Raw genomic sequence first — 9,522 nt, 5'->3', positions numbered from 1 at the left:
TTTCAAAAATAGTACCGGACGCTGTTCCTCTTGTGACGTCATAGCTCCGTGACCTGACCTGACCCGGTCAATTTTCTTGCACCACACGATAGCCAATGCTTGCCCCAACATGCATGGGAAGTTTCATCATGATCCATCAAACAATGTGGGTATCACCGGCAGAAAACCTAGGGATTCGGCGCACACGTTTGGTAACTGTCGGCCGGAGGCTGTACCTCTTATGACGTCATAACTCCGTGACCTGACATGACCCGATCAATTTTTTTCGGCAAAAGATGCGCAAAGGTTGCCCCAGAGGGTATTGAAAATTTCAGCCCGCTACGACAAGCCGTTTAGCGTGCACTTCGAAAAAACCTCAGGGGGGGGGGGTTGATACAACCCCCCCCCCCAGGCGTTCTAGGGTTAACCCTCGCATGTGTAGGGGGTCCGATGGCCCCCCGGCCCCCCCCTTAGTTTTTCGCGAATAACTCGCGTAAAAAGCGGCCGATCGCGACGAAACTTTCAGTAGGGTAGACCGGGGCAAGTCGCCCCGCCGAGGTAAAACGCCTCACCGATGTTTCTCGGAACTGGCAAGGTTCTGGGGAAAAATTCTCTCTTCAATAAAACGTGCACTATATGATCATTATCTGAGCAGACTGGAAAGAAATTGTGATAACTCTTTAGGAACATATAGCCAAAAATGTGTTTTTAGAGTGATTTTTATGTTTTGTTGTCTGATTATGCATCATGGCGTTCTTTTGTGGTCCACATCAGGTTAACAACTTTTATGTATTTTGAACAACTATTGTCTAACGCTTATAATGCCGGGTTGGTTCGTGTTAAATTATGTCTTGCTGGAGCGCAAGGCGTTGTTCTCTGACCGAACTACGTAATGGGGTAAAACGCCCCAGAAGGTCGCGGGGCAAAAAGCCCCATGGGGCGTTTTACCTCACGTGTTGTTCGGACTACCCACTTCCTAATGTTCGGTAGCTGGCGAACGGTAAGTTCTTATGCATTTATATGCAATTTTCTCAGCAACTGGATGGCAAAGAAAGTATTTTGTTAACCCGGCAGTTGCTGGGGTATTTCGCCACCCACCGTTTGCTGGGGGGGGGGGGGGCGTTAAACGCCCCCAGCCGATAACTCGAGAACCAATAGGCGCAGCGAAACGCACGAGGCGGCAAACGAAAGAGCGCGACGAGACGCTTCAGCTGAGCACTTCAAAGTTGAATTTTGAGGTCACAGGTCGGGTCAAGGTCAGGTCAAACACCTGAAATCGGGCTTTCAGTAGCATCGACTTCAGGACTTCGCAATGGGCGCCTCTCGTCAGTAACTCTGTCAAAACGGTGCACAATCCATCATATAAGGCCTACAAGAGTGTCAGCTCCATGTAGGGGTCAGTCAAGCATAGGTCAGGGTCAAGGTCAGGTCAACCGGATAGGCACATATCCCCGAAAATCAAAACTGATATTCGCAGCCTGTGACACATGTTTTATGGGTAATTTGGGGCGTAGAACACGATGGTGACATTCATTTTATCATATGTGTACGTGTTTGGCTCAAAAAGTTCAATTTAAGAAAATCATGTATCATGGTCGTGAAGTAGTCACGAAAAATTGCCAAGATTCAGTTCAAGATTTTGGAAAATACGGAACGATAATCAATAATCAAAGATAGCCATTTGATTGTTCATGGTATTGGCAGTCTAATAGCGCTTACGGCATGTCTGTATGTCTGTTCTGTGATTTTATATGATTTTTTGAACATATGCCGTTTTTGGTCGAAAACTCAGAAATCATGACGTCACTAAAACCTCGATATCTCAAAAAATTTCCGACCGATTTTTTTTAAACTTTGTCACAATAAACTTCAATCAATTCCCTACAGGTAGCCAAAATTTGGCGCGCCTGCGGCGCGCCGTTTTTATGCTATGGCCCGGCGAAAAAAGTGGGGGCGTTTAACGCCCCCCCCCCCCCAGCAACTCGCGGGTTAACATTTGCATTGCAATAATTTATTATTTGGCCTTATGAGGCAGGTGAAAAACCTGCTCATACAATAGCGTCATAACTGAACACCTGATAGGATAGAAGGTGCTAACTTCAGTGCCGTGCCTCCAGAGCTCTAACAAACCTCTCATATAAGATTTATTCAACTATCTTGTTTAATCTTTAATTTATAGTATGGGGCTTCTTGCCCCAGGCCGTGGGGCGTTTTGCCCTGGGGTTGGGGCAAAATGCCCCATTTGCAGTTGTTTCAGAAATCACTTCTTAGCTGGGAGTCCGATCATAAGTTAATGAATTTGAGGGGTGCAATTTAAAGTAAAATGTCCAGAAAAAGCATTGAGCACAAATTTGACCTTCCAGATGATGTGGGACAAGAGATACGTAGCAAAATAAATTATCTGGGGCGTCTTGCCCCAGGCTACCCTACCCTCGTATTGATCAATTTTACACCTACCCTGAAAATTTCATGACCCTGACCTAAATGAACTTTGACCTGTGACCTCTTTTCCGAGACCATGTTTGGCCGGAATCGCGATTCCGCGTATGTCGGCTCGCATTAGCCGCGCGTTTGCAAGCTTTTGGTGGTTTCAAACTTTCAAACATGTGATTTGATGTTGCTCCCATGCATAAGGGTGGATATCAAGGTCACCTGAAGGTCAGGTCAGGTCATTGACCTTTGGTGACCTCGGGTGACCTCGGTTCACTTTTTCGAGTTTTACATGTTTCTAGGCTAATTTTTGGAACTGAATTCGAATTTAGCAACCATTTGAACATTTACGAAGTAGTTTTGGTGAATTCGTAACATGTTACAAAGCTGTCAGAGGCGGCTGACACCTACTTATACGAATACCCGGCAGGACCCCTACCGGTTGACCTGACCTGACCTGACCCGACCTGGTCTAAATGCTTAAAGACATCATCTGTGGTCAAAACTAACACGAGATTCGTGATCAGCACCCCGAAAAAAAAAAAAACGAAAACAGCCACACTTAACCCTCGCCCGCACATGCCATTTTCCCATCCTAGAACGCACATGGGAGGGGGGGGTGGTTGCCACCCCCCCCCCCCCCGCGCCATTTCGTTCCTGTTGGAGATAGAGCTTAGCAGTAAAGACCAAAAAGATTCTTTGGGAAGAGTCGAATCCAATGATACCCAGTTTTACCTTCTCAGGTCAGTCATTGACCTTCCAGGTCAGGTCAAACTAAAAAATGTTGCTGTTTTGGGTCACCGTTGGATATCAAGTGCGCTGCTTATCAAATACCGATGACGATGCTGTTTTCTGGTGCCAAGCCAGCTAGAACCTCTTTGTCACACTATCCGACCAGAATTTTGCTGCTGAGGTCATTTCAGGTCAAGTTAGGTCAAGGTCAGTTATATTTGTTTGTATGTCTGTGTGTGTCTGTGTGTATACTGATGTGTGCACCGATTGTTTTTGGGTCCATATCACATGAAATCATGATCTGAGAAGCCTTTACCAAAAATGCAGTCAAAAAACTTCACAAAAAGTAAATTCAGCTTGCCTAAAACGCAATTATCTTAGATGACCTCTAGGTTGACCTTGACCCTGACCTTGACCCCTGTACATCGTCGAACAACATGTTCCATGATAGGTGGGAGGTAAGACTGGCAAAAAAGGCCGAAATCAGGGTGTCAAAAGCTCACAAGGCCCATGGCAAACGCAAGATGTTGAGAATTGGCCATTTGGGTCATGACATGACCTGAAAAACAAGGTCATATCTCCGAAACCAAAAATCACAGAAACTTGAAATTTTCAGTGGACATCAAGAAAGGATAGACGAGCAGCTATACGAAAAATCAGCCTTCTAGCTCTACAAATGTTGAGTGCAGAGCAGAAAGACTGCCTGGGGGGTGGCAACCCCCCCCCCCCATGTGCGGGCGAGGGTTAACGACTTTCTAACAGGTCAAACAAGCAGCTGACTGCTCTGAAAGACAGGATAAAACACCTATCCGTCGATAAGAAATACGATTTTTTAGGGGAGGCGTTTAACCCAGGGGTGCGTTTTCCCCACAGTTACCCTACCAACCAAAACCGTGAAGAAATACCGAAACCAAACCAACTTGAGAACATGAGGAAAATACCAACTTTTTACCGATTTCTTAGTCTCTTACATTAGCGAGGGTTCATGATACCAACAAAATACCAAACACATTAGGATTGAAATACCAAATGCCGAGTTGGTGTCGGTTTGGTATCGGTATACCAAAAAGTTGGTATCCGATTGACATCTCTAATGTACACCTACACATCAATTTTTAGAAGAATCGGTTCAAAAATGTGGGAGCTATTCACAATTTTATGACGTCTCCACACACAATTTTTTTTTGAAAAATGATTGTCTTGGAAGTTCTAGACCTCTTACAGAAACAAAAATAGTAGGTACCGTTCGATTCGCCGTGAGAAACTACATCTAACGGATAGACACCTTTTTAGGTCTTAACAACCAACTTCAAAATTTGACCTCACTTGACCTGACCTTGACCTGACCTCGACCTGAAATTCATCCAGATGTGGTTCATATCACTTATTGAGTGTGTCTATTGAATTCTATGAATACGAGTATAATGACCCATAAAACATGTGTCGCACATGCCCTTTTCTATATTTTGATTTTGGTGACCTGACCTGACCTTGACCTTGACCTTTGCATGATATTGTATGCAACGAATATTGTCTTGGTAGCCTAAGAACACGTTTTGGGCAATCAGTCTCAGTCCATTCTTCGGCAACTACGGTGCAAGGCCGATAATGTACCGGCAAGGCCGGTGCAAGGCCTTCCGCGATCTGGATAGGCAGGTCAGGTCAGCCATCCGTCGTGACTGCTGTGCGGGTATCGAGGAGAGTCTGCGTACTCGAGGGAGCGGCTCCCTGTACCGCAGTATCCGACCCATTCTGACAGGGAAGAGGGACGGCGCGCGCAACCTCCCCGCCGCTACACCGGACGAGATGAATGAGCATTTTGTGAGTGGGGGACCACGTGCAGCCGCTAGCCTGGCTGGCCTCGGTCCGCCGTGCCCCATGTGCGTTCTTGGATCGGAAATGGCATGTGTGGGCGAGGGTTAACACACGCCTCGCTCATACGGAATAATGCTGTCTTCTTTTTTAGAATGAATTTCCATAATCTGTCGCATACGAAATGAGAGTATGTGATATGCATGTAAGTACGACAATACATAGGTGATTGCTATTGCCTTTCCGGTATGCTGGAACCAAAGCTGGAAAATCCTGAGAGCACTATAACCTTCCTAGCTGAATTACCTACATCGGCATTCGGCACATTGCGTGACCATCGACTGCGGCCCAGTAGTGCCCCCCTGGCTCCCCCCCCCCCACCGGGTCGCAGGTCACTGTTGTCCACCGGTCACGCAACAGAACGCACCGCCTGGCCGCCTGCCTTATAGCTCGTAACGCAGCTGGGTATATTATAGATATGTATCCATGGATTGGACGTTCTCATCTCACGCTCTCAGTCCCAGCGGATAAAAACAACACCTAAGAATGATCCGCATAAAAACTTGGCAGAAAGCTCGTTAAAGTACTTGGTCTGTATAGCTCAGAGGTAGAGCATTGGAGCGCTAATCCAAAGGCCCGGGGTTCGAGTCCCCGTACAGCCCAAATTCTTTAACGAGCTTGCAAAAGATGACTGATGTCATCACTGTCTACCGTGGAAGCCGTATGGCTACCCGTCTACGCTGGAGTACGAAAAACATCATCTCATGGATTGGACGTGTTTGCAAAGATATCGATCTTAGTCGGCGCATAGGGGTAGATTCAGGGACGACGGCCAAACTTCACTTAGGTAGGTACATGGACTTCTAGTGGATATTTGGTAATATATAATACTGAACGAGGCCGGTGTAAATAAATTTTCAAGACCGAGGTCCTTACTGAATTTTTGAACGAGGCCGAAGGCCGAGTTCAAAAATCAGTAAGGACTGAGGCAAGGCCATATATAGGACTGAGGTCTTGAAAATTTATCACCGGCCGAGTTTGGTATGTATTTTACTGTATGCCAACGATAAAATAATTGTCTAGACCGAAGCTCTTAGCCGTTTTTTGAACGAGGCCATCCCAAAATGTTGACTTGGTAATTCGTTTTTGACCGTGGTCATTTTGCTTACACCAGCTATTACCACACCCCTCTGGCTAATGTATTTGAATAGGCCAGGCATACAGTAAAAAAGGAAATGGCTCAACTTCAGACCGAGTGACCTAGTGGTAGTGTGAGTGATCTAGGAACGTTTGAAGTGAGTCAAGTGATGCGAAAACTTCTACGATAACGACCGTGCTTATGAGCTCCTTATGCTTGTTTATGCAGTGAATAGCAATTTATATTCTGAGCCATTGAGCACGTATAAGTATGTTCGCGAATTACTTTTCTTCTTTGCCGTTAGCTTGCAGTGAAGTTTCACCAAAGTAGATGCCACTTGTAAGCACCCATGGTGCAATTGTCTGCAGTAGTCAGCAATCCAGCAGAATTCAGCTGTATTGATAGAACTGTGATAAGACTTTCTCTTATTTTATCTAACACTGGCCTATCGACTATACCTACCTCAGGTCTCACCTTGAGAGACCGCCGCCTATCGACATTGACCTGCGTCTCTGGCGGCCTGGAATCACAGTGTGTGTTGTCACGTATCCATGGGACACCCTAACGCTTACCTGGCCGGCCCATGAAGAACATGCCACGTAGTGAGTAAATGACACACCACACGCCATCTGACCGTACCGCGCACCTCTCGATAGGGGGTCGGTATGACCGGTGCCTGACCCGCGATAATTAGGGAGCGAGCGGTGCCCGCCCGTGGCTGAGCGGCGCTAGCTGGCGTCCTATGACCCCCTCCATCATCCAGAAATGGGCTCCAGCCTCGGCGCCGTTTTCGCCAGCCCTAATGGGTTCCAAGGTTGTGTAACATGGGAGTCAAGGGTAACGGATTGTCGATCCGGTGTATAGACCCATTTAACACATACCTACCTATAACATAAATTATGCTACCGTCGCATATTCTTTTAATGATTCATCGCTTATGTTATCTATGCCAACAATAAATAATAATGATTTTTTTTTACAATCTTGATGAAAAATTAGCAAAAGGAAATTGAAAAGCTTCAGCTTAACCCTCGCCTTATAGGGGAGAGGGGGAGGGGGTGCCGAACGGACCCCAAATTATTTTCAGTGCCATTTTGAACTTGTACCGGTTTTTGTGACCTCGTGACCTGACCTGAGGTTACTGGAACCCAAAACTCCGAGAACAGGTGTCAAATAATTGCCCCAAGTTGTATCTGAAATTTGGTGGCTACTTGCCACGGCACTCACGCTATTAGCGAAAAACACTGTCGTTCCGTTGCCGCTAATTAGTCCGATTTTATCCCGACATTGTACCGTTGGTCCGTTTTTTTGTGACCTGGTGACCTGACCTAAAATGACTGAGACCTAAACACTACAACAGTTGTTCACACGCACTGCTGCTGAAAACTTCTCAAAACGTACACCGTCTCCCTTACAGGGTGGGGCAGCAGCATCAGGAATAAATAGCAAACAGGTTTATTTGGTCATGAATTAAAAATTACGGATCCAAGTACTGTTTTAACTACATGTCATCCACCGGTCGCCTTTTACCTATCCCTCATCCCATCCATGTCGTCTCCGCGTCGATGAGCTTCTCAAGGCGGGTCCATAAGCACGCGCACGCACGTGCAACCTCCTGACTGCCATGATCGACCATCAGCCTCGTACGTACCTTGCGCTGAAGACCGTCTTTACTGATGATAAGTTGTTCAGTAGCCTTCTATAAAAAACGCTACATGTATAGAATTTCATCAAATCTAAATCGGTTGAGCTGGAGGACCAGAAGTTTTTGGTTCATCTCACCGAGAGGTGCCCTACACACAATAGTATGTCGTACTCACTGCAACACCAGCAAGGGCAAAGTCCTGGTAAGACAGTCCTGGTAAGACGTAATCCGGACCTTCAGTTGGTACCGACCAAGTACCGACGGCTTCACGTGAGTCTGCCAAGTGCCAGAGTGCGGATGCTTTTATCAGAGGTGCTGATTTATCCGGGCTCGATGAAGCAGGGTGCATGACGTGCACCTCCCTTGAAAACCACCCATAGGACCATTACCACACCAGGATGCTTGCTTTGCGTGACCGCTAGAATATTCTCTATACAATCCCTTACATAGTGTGCCCTTTTTTTATCTTATTCTAGTCTGTGGTGAGATTTTCGGTCGCTGAAGTTTCGAACAGCTCTTAAATGCGCTCAAGAGCCTCCTCCCGATATTCAAGCGAGCCATCTTAATGTCCTCTCAGATGTGCTCCACTCGAAGATACGGAGCGACAGATATCCAACATGACCTTTTCCGGTCAGGTCATGATCTTGACCTGAGGTCAAATTTTCAAAATGACCTTTCAAGGTCAACCTGTAGTTTATTCGACGCGTCTCGACCAGAGGAACATGATGCTGGCAAAATGAATATCGTCACTTTCTTGAGTCAAAAGCTATTGCAGAGAAAAAAATGTTCTCATTAACACGTATGTGGTTTTTGCTTTCTGGAGGCTAAACCGTTATCCTGAGGTCGAATATGAAGGCACACACCAGAAAGAACGCTAAAAGGGCTATCGAATGCGATTTTCCAGGGCGCTGTAGCTCAATTGGTTCTTGAGTTACGAGCCGGCATTTCGGAAAACGTTGAAATAGGCAACATTTTATCTTTGATGACCTCTGGTGACCTGATGTCAGTAGCGGCGGAACACCTTCAATTAAGGGGGGCACTGCCGACTTTTGGTCCCATTCTTTCCATGCAACGCCCATAGGGCTAATGTTAAAATGCCCAAATCAAAGGGGGGCACGGTGCCGCGGTGCCCTCCCCGTTCCGCCGCCTATGCCTGATGTTTAACTTTACCAAAAAATGTCTGAGTGTTTTCGTCCTGCTTTTGGACGCTCTACCAATTGCCGCTTACCGCGTGTCGCTACGTGGCCCAGGAGCCGAGTTAGAAGGGGGCGGTGTCCAGAAACACCCCCCCCCCCTCCGGCTCGGCGCAGTTGGCGCCGAGCGCTGGTCCGGCGTAGGCTATGGGATAAACAATGGAAACTATTTTGAATTATGCTTTTTTAAGTGACTACACGTGTTTCGACAAAATGTCTTTTTCAAGACTTATTCATCAACAATTCAAACCGTTGTCATTTCGGGTATAAGGTTTGAAAAAATGCCTTAGCTCGTGAGCCAATTCAAAAGATTATAAATCAAAATAAGTCCTTTTATTTATAACATAATGATAACCATAGATATTCATTTTATCTATGTAATAATAATACTTTATAACATGTGATGAATTTGAGTAAAATGCAAAATATTTACCAGAAAATGAAACTGCATCTCCGACGTATGGAACATCACCCCGAAGGGTATACTCTGTGATTACGAAAATGAAACATGCAAGCTCTCGTCTCGCATGCGACAGAAGAGCATTTTTAATCACCACGACGTGCTGAATGTGATTATTATAGCAGCTTAATGT

Source organism: Amphibalanus amphitrite, unplaced genomic scaffold, assembly GCF_019059575.1.
Source record: "Amphibalanus amphitrite isolate SeventyFive unplaced genomic scaffold, NRLGWU_Aamphi_draft 001142F_arrow, whole genome shotgun sequence".
Lineage (NCBI taxonomy): Eukaryota > Metazoa > Arthropoda > Thecostraca > Balanomorpha > Balanidae > Amphibalanus > Amphibalanus amphitrite.
Note: the sequence above shows the minus strand (reverse complement) of the source record.